The 12,496-nt window shown below is 31.7% G+C and overlaps 1 long non-coding RNA gene across 2 annotated transcripts; it reads left to right on the top strand.

The window, feature by feature from the left end:
• The first annotated feature begins 10,067 nt into the window (after nucleotides 1–10,067).
• Nucleotides 10,068–12,167, top strand: LOC111242532. Of its 2 annotated transcripts, XR_002669672.1 has the most exons (4): nucleotides 10,068–10,463; nucleotides 10,589–10,679; nucleotides 11,698–11,776; nucleotides 12,005–12,167. It is a non-coding gene; the product is annotated as an uncharacterized LOC111242532 (long non-coding RNA). The 2 variants fall into 2 exon arrangements; XR_002669671.1 differs by having other exon boundaries at nucleotides 10,068–10,679.
• The last annotated feature ends 329 nt before the right edge of the window (nucleotides 12,168–12,496 follow it).

Here is a 12,496-nt window from a genome sequence, read left to right as displayed (position 1 = left end):
TTGTTGTAGATTAAAATTCCATTTTTAGAAAGTCAATTTTTGACCTGTTTTATGTTGTATTTTTATATTTCAGTTTTCCAAAAATCTAAAAGAATTTAAGAATGTAAATTGAGTCAAATTTATATAAAGGATTGATATTATTTTTAATTATAATCTTATGTTTACTTATATATTTTGTTATTATGACTTTATTTTATTGACGAATCAACTATAATGAATCATTATAAAAGAAGACATTTGAAAGAAATTATATAAATTTTACTAAATACATTACACGTAACAAAAAATATTAAAATAATGAATTTATAAATTTTTTCTTGTTTATCTTTCTTATTTCTAACCTTAAACTTAAATTCCCAGACCACCTTAAACAAAGTGGTACTTAGAAAAATAAAGTCCAAAAACGTCCATTTGAGAAGAAAGAATTTTTAAACAGTACATTAATAAAAAACAAGTTCATGCTTTTGGTGCTGTGGGTTTTTGTGATTCATGGTAAAGTTTGTTAGTGGATTCGGTTATAAAGGAACTTCCATTCCCTTTTGTTTTAGTGTCCCACAAATAGGCTACTTTTTGATGGGTAAGTGTTCTTCAATAATATGATATTTTCACCCGCCGAGGACTGGGTTTGGGGTTTTGGACCCACCAAATTAACTTCTTTTTGTCATATATTGTGTTATAAGCATAATTGTAACCAGACAAAAAAGTTGTAACTGAATACACTCGGTCATGTAAGTATATATCATCTATTCGTTGGAATACATCTTAATCTTTTGTACCGAAGTGTATGGCACACATAACTAGATTTAGCATCCTATTGGTTTGACCGGATACATATTGACTAGTACAAGATTGTACTGTAGGAGGGTAGCTGGTTAGGTGAACACATGCACCGATCGAGGAGGCAATGACGCTGATCGGCGAGATGTGATGAGGAGAGGTTGGTGAGCCATGTAGATGTAGGTAGATTAAGTTATCGAAGAATGGTAACAATCGATCAGGGAGGATGGATAGTTGATCGGTCTGAATAAAAGGATGGATATATGTGGGAGGAGAGAACGTGGAAGTGACGTGGAGCGAACTTTGCGGGAACGTAGGTAGCGGTTACGTTGAATCAACGAGTTTTGCGGGATCATGGATCAGCTGTTACAGGTAGTTAATGTTCACTTATTGAGTCAGATGCCTATAAATATAAAGGCATATACCAGGTATTCTGAATTTTTTGGATCTAATTACTCTTATCTTGAGATTAGTGTGACTTGGCTAACTTGAGCGTCGGAGTGCTAACGTGTAGGTGGCACCCGATCGGGCATGAGAGTACGGTTTACTGAGGCGGACAAAGGAAACAGTTTGGTTCGTGTTCGGTTTCGGGTCTCAATCTGAAACAAAGATCATGATTAAATAGATTGGTTAATTTAAGGCTATTTCAAGTAATTAGCTACAAGTCTATTCAAGTAAAAAAAAAAATCATAAATAATAGTATAAATAACATAGTTTACAAGGTAAATATTTATATTTATTAATTACAGTATTATTACTCATTAATGCACTTGACTAACTTAAGTGACATTGTGTTTTTTATAGGTACAATGTTTACTTTCTAGAAGAACACAAGTATCCTTGAATAGGACGAGTATCACTTAAGTTGAAAGTTAGGAATGGTTTGGAGTTTCTACACGATATATGTAGCCTTATAAAAATAATTGGCGTACACCGTGTGGCTAGCTTATATCTTTTGAAGAAAAGAGTTTGTGGTATCTACAAGAAGTAAGATGGTTGGAGTGAAAGAAGTAGAACTCTCCTCGGATAACATAGTCGTTATTTTAGATGTTCAGGTGAAAATACAACAGGAGTTTGCTGATTTTAAAAATAAGGGTGCAAAGGATATAGATGTCCTAAGGAAGGAAAATGGTACACACTAAGGAGGAGGGTGAAGGTTGAGGATAAGGGAAGGAGAAGGAGACTACCGAGAACGTTGTCTTAATGAATAAAATTTCACCACACATGTGCACGATCAATGAAAATGAAGGTGAAAGTGGTTACAAGAATAGAGGAGCAACTAATGCCTTCTTAGCAATAGAAGGAGCACATCGACACCCTTTCATTAACGACATCTCAATGTCAAACAAAATAAAGGGGCATCACTACAAACCTTTATTGACAGGTTCGACAAGGTTGTCTTGAAGATTAGGAGCTTGAATCCTGAGGTGGTTTTACACTACATGATTTATGCATGACACCGCCCATAAGTATGGATGAGTTGAAGCAGCAAGTTGTTAAGTTTATACGATTATAAGATATCATTGAATACAAAAAACAAGATTGCAGTCGAGACCATGCCAAATGAAAAGGAAGAAGTTGAGCGAGACTCAGTGTAGAGAAGTGGGTTATGCCCGAGGGAACGCATACATACTCGATTCTCACGCTACACACCCATAAATGCTCCCAAGACTCAGGTGTTGAAGGAAGCGTTACAAGCAAACTTCATACTTCGACTAAGCGTTACAAGCAAACTTCATAATTCACCAAACTTGTAAACCATCACCTTTTCAATATCCTAGAATCCAAAAATGGCTAACATCTTGATCAACCAATCACGAAACATCTTGCAATAAAAAATTGGTAGCACCGCTTATATCATTCCTTCCATTTTGATCAATTCTTGAAACTTTTTCAATCTTCTTTTAAACCAAGAACCTTGACACTTGAATACTTTTGTTGTTGAATAACACTTTTCTCAACCCTTGATCAAAACCTCTCAAGATAACACACTTAGACCATACATATACCATATACGATTTAAAAAGGAAGAGAGATACAAAGAGAGGTAATTTCATTACCTTTAAAAATAATGTTACAAGCTTTTATATATACAACACTTGTAACGTAAATAACAACTAATGTAACACTACAAGTTTTCTAGAATCACTATCTCAATATATTGTTTTTGGCTTAACAATAACAAATATACGATTCACTTAACTAGAAAATACAAAAGTGATTTATCAATTTTAGTTCAAAATTGAATGATTAATTGAGAAAGAAAAATGTTAGTAAGTTTACATAATATTGTAATAATAAAGTTAAATTATTTTTCTTTATTGAGTACACATTAATTATTTTTTTCTCCGTGAAACCAAAATAATAACAACAATAGTTAAGTTTTCGCTATTATTGGCACATCGCACAGTTCTTTCATTGAATTTAATTTTAAGCTGTCAGGTTAATAAAGTAAGAGAAAAAGAATAATTCAATGACCATTACTGAAAAACATGTTCAATTGTTTGTTAACTTTTATTAAAGAAAAACTGTTATAATCCAATTTTATCAGTTCTCCTTTTATGTGCACAGTCAAGCAATACTGGGCTGATTCAGGCCCATTTTAATATGTTTCCTATTTCCTTGCTTTCTTAGGCAGCTTCTTCCTGCAAACTTCATATATTTCTTTTTTCATTTTCATGTTTTTGTATTAATTTTATATTCTAAAATATATATCTTAGAATGTATTTTAGATTTTATATTCCAGAATCTATTATCCAATACATAACTTTTTGTATTTTGGAATGAAAAATTCAGAATACAAAAATTGTATTTCAAATTATACAATCTGTAATATATTTATATTCTGAATTATACACTTCAATATATATATTTTTATTTTATATTCTGAAATACATAACTTAAAATATATCAAATTATATTTTAGATTTACAAAAATTAACGGGGGTGCAGATAGAAAATACCTTTCTTTAACATCAAATTTGGGATATTCAGTTTCTTAGCATGTTGTAAGAGTCCAAAACTTTTTTACCCAGGCACCAAGCCCAAGTAAACATGACATTTTTTAATATTATTTCCTATACCCTAATTAATAATTAGTAATAGGTTCTTTTTGCCAAAATATTAGGTTAAGGATAGACCACGAAATTATGATAAATATTATTTCTTCTAATAAATATTAAAAGAATTCACATTTTTCTGATTATATAAAATTAAAAGTGGATCTTTGTTATTATAACTTGTTTTTTATTTTATGTAATCTTAACATTTATTAAAAAAAGTCAACATGATCATTTCTTTTAGGTTGACATTAATATTATTAAATAATTATAATTTAGTGTAATGATATAAACACTTTTTCTAAAAACATAAATGTATCATGACATATAAATTCATCATTTTTCTAATAATATTATTTCTTATAATAAATATTAAAATTATATTAAATATAAAAATTAAAAGGACTTAAAAAGTTATTATACATCCTATTACCAAAGTATATATTTAAAAAACAAAATTATCTAACCATGTCACATCATTTTATATAAATATACATAGGATTGGATGGTAGCAAATATATGGTTAAATGTTAAAACTAATAATAATAAAAAAAAAATAGTTTCTTTGGTGTAAAGTGTAAGAGTGAGCTTTTTGTACTATGTCCAGTTCATAATTTTGATTTTAAAACAAGGGTTAAATATATTTTTAGTCTCTATATTTTGGAACGATTTTGGTTTTAGTCCTTCTTTCAAATTAAGGTACAATTTAGTCCTTCGACTTTAGAAAACTCTGGTTTTAATCCTTTTTATCAAATTTTTTTAACTTTACTTGCTGTTTCAAACAAGCAAAAATGTGTCAAACAATATAAACAATCCAAATGATATAATGAAACATGCTTGAAACAACATGTTGTTTTAACTCAGTGACACATTCAATAATGCATAATCGATTACCATATTGGGATAATCGATTATTACATGTTAAAAACCTTACAACGGATTTTTGGAGGCATCCTTGAGTGAGATCTCTATAAATTGGATTGGGACTCTCATTCTAAAATACGAAATATACAAGAAGTGTATTTTCGAAATTATTATTTGCAGTGTGCGGTGATAAGTATTCTAGGGTTTGCTGAACCCTTATGCGTTGGCTTTGAGAACTTGGTGTGTTGGCATAGAGCGAGAACTTTCACAGGGAGTGTGATTGAGTGTTATTGTTGTTGGCATCAAGCGAGAACTTTCACAGGCAGTGTGATTGAGTGTTATTGTTGTTGCCGAGTTGAAAGCCATTCATGCTTCGTGAAGCATTTGAAGGAGGTGTTCATCCCTTGTGAAGATTCAGAGGAGGTGTTCATCCCTTGTGGGTTACAGGAGAAGTGTTTTTCATCTCTAGGGGTAACAAGAGAGGTGTTCTAACCTTAAACTGTTTTATTTTCTTTGTGTTATAACAAGTTTTTGGTTTGTGCTAGTGGAACGTTAACTCTCAGTTGAGATTAACAATTAGACGTAGGATCTGTGTGATCCGAACCAGTATAAAAGTTACCTGTGCAATTTTCTCTCTTCCTTACTCTATAAATTCTTTAAGGGAAATTTTATTTTATGAGAAAATTTATTAAAGGAACGATTTGCGATAAGAAACTAATTCACCCCCCTCTTGGTTTATTGTACACGCGTTAACCATTTTGTTGCACCACTCTTACAATAGGTATCAGAGCTTGCTTTGATAGTAATTCAAAATGATAGGGCAACATCAAACCTTTGTTGATGGTGCCTCTATCAATAGACCTCCATTGTTTACTAGAGGAAACTATGCTTTTTGGAAAGTAAGAATGCAAAATTTCATGGAATCTATTGATAGTAAGATTTAGGAAACTATCACAAATGATCCTTTTGTTCTTATTGTATTTATTAACAATTTGCAGAAACCAAAACCGCGAGAAAAATGGAATGCGGAAGGCAGACGAAGATTCTCACTCAATGTTAGGGCTCGCAATATAATATCATCTACTCTAACTGTTGATGAGTTTTATAGTATCTCAACTTGTAAAAATGCGCATGAAATGTGAGAGATGTTAAGAGCCATCCATGAGGGAACTGATGATGTCAGAAGTTCCAGAAGAAATACTCTAGTCCAAGAGTATGAGATGTTTCGAATGAAGCATGGATAAATAATTATAGATGTCTAGAAACGCTTCACTCACATAATGAATCATCTCATTGGGTTAGGTAAGTCCTTCGATAACGATGAATTAAATATAAAAATTCTTAAATCTTTTGACAAGACTTGGCAACCAAAGGCGACTGCAATTAGTGAGTCACAAAATCTCAATACCATGTCAATGGCTTCATTGTTTGGTAAATTGAGAGAACATGAACTGAATCTCGGAAGATTGAACGAGGATGAAGAGAAAGGAAAGAAAAATGTTCTAGTGTTCAAATATAAGATTAGTAAAAACAAAGATCTTAATGAAGATGAAGACTCTTAAGAGGATGAAGAATATATGAGTCTCTTTGTTAAGAAATTTAACAGGTTCATGAAGTCCAAAGGGAGAAGAAGATTTAAAAGTTAAAAGAAGGAAATCAAAGAATCTTTACCAAATTATCGTTGTTATGATTGTGGGGAAAAATAGCATATGAAGGCAAATTGTCCAAACCCAAAGAAGGGTGAAGAAAGAAGTCAAAAGAAACTCTTCAAGAAAAAGAAGGCGTACATAGCTCGGGAGGAAGATAATGATTCTACAACAAGCTCAAGCGACTTTGATGAGTAAGCCAACATATGTTTGATGGCGATGATGACATCTCTGGAAGTCAAGTAAGTAACTCTAGCGATTATGAAAACTCATATTGCAGTGAAAATGAATTACTTGACATGTATAAAGAATTATTATTTGAATAAGACAAATTAGATATTGCTCATAAAAAAATAAAGAAGGATTTTAAGGAATTAAAATCAAATCATGAAAAAATTCTTAAAGAAAATAAAGATTTGAAAAACAAGATTTTATATTATGAAAAAGGCAAATATACTAAAATTAAAGAATGTATTTCTTGTTTGAACAAACATAAGCCTCTTGATAAAACAACCAACACTAAAAGTAGTAAAAATTCAAAAATTAAAAAGGTTCTTAAACATGCTCCTAAAAATAGTTATAACAATTATAATTATAATAATAAAATTAAAAATGTTCCAAAATATAATTATAATTATCATAACTATAATTATAAAAATAAAATCAAGTATGTTCCTAGTTATAATCAGAATTATTATTATGATTATAATTATAGAATTAAAAATAAAGATAAAAGAACTCGTAAAATTTGGGTAGAGCAAGGAAACCTAATGTTGCTACTTGTTTTTATTGCATCAATAAGGGTCATCCATCAAATAAATGCAATATAAAACATTATGGAGTTTCTTGTGGAAAGTTTACTGGGGTTATTATATACTTGTCTAACTAACCCAAAGGACCCAATGATTGGGTACCTAAAGTAGTTTGTTCTCTTTCTATTTTGTAGATGAGTTCTATATCCAGGAAGTTTATATGGTACCTTGATAGTGGTTGCTCAAGACACATGATAGGTGATATTAAGAAATTCACAAACCTCCGAAAGAAAGAAAAAGGTATGTCACATATGGTAACAACAACAAAGGAAGAATCCTTGGGATAGGAGACATAGGAAGTGCAAATACTTTAATGATCAAAGATGTACTATTTGTTGAAGGTTTGAAGCATAATCTTCTCAGTATTAGTCAATTATGTGACAAAGGTTTCAAGGTAACATTCAAACCAAATTATTGCACTATCCATGAAAAAGATTCTTCTAAAATTTTTTTGAAAGGTATTAGGTATGCAAATATTTATTTAATTGATTTAGAAAATGTTTTAAATAAAAATATTTCATGTTTAGTAGTAAAGGAAGAAAATCCATAATTGTGGCATAAGAGAGCTGTTCATATTCATATACAACAATTGAATAGAATCATATCTAAAGATTAGTAATTGGTATACCAAAACTCAATTTTATGAATGTTGTAATTCTTCAATCACCAAGTCTCGTGTTTCTTTAATAACTACATCCACATGGTCGAATCTTGGCGGCAACATTTTTAGAAATCTCTATGACATGGTGGTCTGTAATGCTTTTCCTACATTCTTGCATAACATTGACGTCTTTATTAAAATACTTTGCAACATTTTCATTCTCCTCCATGGTCAAGAATTCAAACTACCTTTGCAGGTTCGCATCTTCACCTTTTTATTCTTATATCTGTCACCATAAGTCTTGATTAAAATCTCCTATGCTTCTTTGGCAATTATTGTCTTTGAGATTTTATTGAAGATGTCGAAACTTACACTGATAAATAAGGAACCTTGTTTTCTATTAAGTTTTTGTACACCTTGTGGTTTCTTTTTTTCTTCCTCAGTGGATCTCAAGCTCAATTCACCAAGCTCGTCAACCATCACTTTTGCAATATCCTGGAATCCAATGATGACTAACATCTTGATCTCCCAATCATCAAACATCTTGTTATCAAAAATTGGTAGCACCCTTGTATCATTCCTCCCGTACCAGCCATTTTCACTTAAATAATTATTGAAGTTTCTTCTATTTTCTTGTTTAAACCAAGAACCTTGACACTTGAAGAATACTTTTTGTGGAATCACACTTTTCTCAAATGTTGATAAAAACCTCTCTAGGTAACACATTTAGACTGTACATAACTCTTAATGTCATATAAGATTTAAAAAGAAAAAGAGATACTAAGAAGTTTCATTAACCTTTAAAGATAATGTAACAAGTTTTTATATATACAACACTTGTAACATAACATAACAACTAATGTAACAATACAGGTTTTCTAGAATCACTTTCATAATATATAGTTTTTGGCTTAACACTAACAAGCCTATGATCCGCTCGACTAGAAGCTACAAAAGTGATTTACCAATTTCAATTACAATTTAAATTTAAATGATTAATTGAGAATGAAACATGTAAATAAGTTAAGATAATAATGTAATATTGTGAGGATTATTTACTATTGAATTATTATTCTCTTGAAAATTTTGATATTTATCATGATTTTATTTTTAAAAAATAATTTAAAAAATTGAAAAAGAAATATATAATTAAATTATTATTCGTCTTTTAAGTAATGTAAAGTTATTATATATATGTATTAATCAAAATATTTCTTATTTAAGAAATAAAAAAAAAATATTTATGAGATAAAAGCAATTTTTAAGTTATTCCAAATTAAAATCTAATATGCAAAGTATAAGACCAAATTCAAATTCAAATCTAAATATCCATGAGAGACTAAGACCGAGTCAGGTTCAGAAGGTGGGTCTCCGCTAGCATCAGCAGCACCGTACACAGGTTCTTCAATCTGAATGGATTCATAAGAAGTGATGGCGGGTGGTGGGTGATTGGTTATATTATGGGGCATATTGAGGTGGAGGTGAAGTTGTTGTAGGTAGTGGTGGTTGGTTTTCTGGGGCATATTGACGTGGAGGTGAAATTGTTGGTAGTGGTGATGATAGAGGATAGTTGAGGGGCTTCTTTTTTAGTCTTGCAAGGAGAAGAAAAGCCACCAAGATGCGATCTAGAGAAGCTGAAATTGCTAATACAGCTTTGTAGTCGTGTTTCACTATACGAAAATGTTTCTTTAACACCGTTTTTTGACACAAATTTGACATTAGCCAGGTGTCAAATTTTTATTGGATGTTATTACTTAAATGAAAAACATTTTTAAAAAAGCTGAGGAGGATAATTTTGAAATTATGATGATATGAATTTTCATTTTCACGGTCTCGTTTTCTTCTCTCATTCACTTTGGTTCTGAATTTTCGTCTCTCCCATTCGATTTCATCTCTCCAATCCCTTGCTTTCTCAATTCGGCTTTCCTCTCATCCAAAGGCCTCATCTCAACCAAAAAAAGAGCTCTTTCGCAATCACTTTGTTGAGGTAAGCTCTCTTTCGCATTTCGCATTTTGGGTCTCTTTGGCATTGTGGTTCTGTTTCAGCTTTTCGCTCTCTTTCGCATTGTCTGGCTTCTCTTTCGCTCTCTTTAGCCTTTTAGGTCTCTTTGGCGTTATTTATTCTTTTTGTGTTTTGTGAACCCTAATCCACAATTTATTTTTTGTGTAGTTCACCAGTGCAAAATATACATTTTATACCCATTTTTTATACCTATTAAAATTTAGTAGCTATAGAAAGTCATGCGGTGGCAGTTTCATAAATATAATTTTTTTTTTTACACCAGTTACAATAAAAAATAGATATAAAAAACTTTTTTATACCTATTAATATTGAAGGAGGTATAAATTATTGATTTACACCTCTTAAATATTACAAGAGGTATAGATTATTTTACCTATTTAGTTTGTTTTTCCCGCCATACTTTTTATTTTTTGCGCAAAACTTCATCTCCATTGTCGGTTCACTCGTGTTGAGGTGGTTGGGTAGAGTTCTTCTTCTCGTTTCAAGTTGCTTTCCTTTCTCATTCACCGTGCCTTTCTCATTCACTGTAACTTTCACACATTTCTCAGAATCAGAAGTCTCAGAAGCAGCACTTCTCAGCGTCTTCGCACATCAGAGAACATTTCTCAACGTCGTCTTCCTCACTTTCAGTGGCTCGAGAGCTCATCCTTCACCATCNCAGAGCATCTTCCTCACTTTCAGGTTAGGGTTTCTTCTGCATTTCCTCATTTCCTCATCTTCCACCGATTATAATCACATTCTACCAATTATAGTCCCTTTCCACCGTNTAAAACCTCTTTTTCACCGATCAATCGGTCCATTCTAAGGTTCTATGGTTCCCTCACNGTTTTGCATCGATTAAACAAGTTCTCTTGAGGGGCGTGTGCTACCAGGGAACAACTCTTACAACTCATAGAGGTATTTTTTATGTTTTGGTTTATCTGTATGTGNTGGAATATCCAAGATATTATTNGTGATGCTGATATTGTGTATGGGCANTACTAGTGGTTTTTCAGTAACACTTGTTTCATGCTCTGAATTTTCCAACCTTAACCATTTCTGAATTTTCATCATGACAGAACTCAAAAGTCATCATCATCATACATGTTTGTTTTAGGAAAATAGGCTTTGTTTTAAATTTTNTGGGATTTGGAAAGGGTGNTACCGTTTATGATTGCTATTGTCGCTTACTCACAAGATATGGAGGGTGTTATTGATTAATGCTTTTTTCTTTTGCTTTGGCCTATTACTCTAAAGAGAAGAAGAAAACATGGTTCCTTTGCAGACAAATGTACAATGTTAGTAGTGATACACACAAGGTTAAATAGTAATAGTGATATTAAATAATGGAATGATGCAACTAATAAGGTCAAGTTNTGAGTGATTCCTCTGCTACTTTTATTCTGTTTTATTCTCCTTTTCCTACATATATATCATCAAACAGGTTAATAATACCACTACCCCTTCTCCCATTTTTTATTCTCTTCAATCAAATNAAAAATTTCAATGTTTTTCATTGTTTCTTTCTCTGCATCCATAGGGTAAATGTGATTATGACCATACAATTATATTTGGTCCTAAGAATTGAATATATTGCATCCAACGCTCCTAAGAAAGTTTCATGCCTTATATATAAATATGGATTTATTGGTTGGAAGGGTTCTATAGACAAATTAATCTGATTCAGAGGAATTTTCTGTAACAATACTGTTAGATTGCAAAGAAATCACGATTGCCAAAAGTTAAATTGCATATGGTTTCTGGCTATAGTGCTAGGAGTATTGTGAGATTCTTTGTTAATGGATTGGGTGACCTTTATGTATCCATTTAAATTTTTAATTTCTTCTAAGTTGTTGTCACAATGCTATTTGCATGCTGTTTATAAAAGATTTACAATCTTATCTTTTCAACTTTTATTATTTTTTTATTGTAATAGGATGGATTTGCCTGGTACTGATTGGCTGTCGGTCTCTACTAGTGATGGAAAAAAATATTACTACAACAATCNAACCAAGGTATGGTTCCTATATTCTCAAACTAATCAACTTTATTGTCTCAGTTTGTCTTGTTTCCCTGCCAGTCTCCTTCTGTCTTTCTGGGATGAACTACCAAGTTACATTCTAACCATAATGTTGCCTTTANCGTGTGTTAGAAATTTTTATTTACATTACTGTGAAAATCCATCTAATAGCTTAAGCTTTATAAATTACTTATTTTTATCATTTTGTTCTATGTTAAACTAGCTGCTGGCAAATTCCAAATGAGGTGTCTGAATTGAAAAAGAAACAAGATGGTGATGTTACAAAAGATCAGTTAATGTCAGTTCCAAATACTAATGTATTGTGTGATAGAGGGTCTGGAATGGTTACTCTGAATGCTCCTNCTATTAATACTGGTGGTCNTGATNNTGGAGCTCTTAAACCCTCTAATCTACAGAGCCCATCATCGGCTTTGGATTTGATCAAGAAGAAATTGCAGGATTCAGGAACACTTGTTACTTCCTCTTCTATTCCTGTGCCATCAGTACAAACAGGATCTNAATCAAATGGTTCAAAAGCAATTGAATCTACCTCTAAGGGCATGCAAGCAGATAATAGTAAAGATAAGCAAAAGATACTAATGGTGCTACTAATGTTTCTGATACATCTTCAGATTCTAAAGATGAAGACAGTGGGCCTTCAAAGGAGGAGTGCATCATTCAATACAAGGTATATTCGTCTCTTTCTTTGAGTCGA

This window comes from Vigna radiata, chromosome 9 (genome assembly GCF_000741045.1).
Source record: "Vigna radiata var. radiata cultivar VC1973A chromosome 9, Vradiata_ver6, whole genome shotgun sequence".
Classification (NCBI taxonomy): domain Eukaryota; kingdom Viridiplantae; phylum Streptophyta; class Magnoliopsida; order Fabales; family Fabaceae; genus Vigna; species Vigna radiata.
This window is presented reverse-complemented; position numbering and strand designations above follow the sequence as displayed.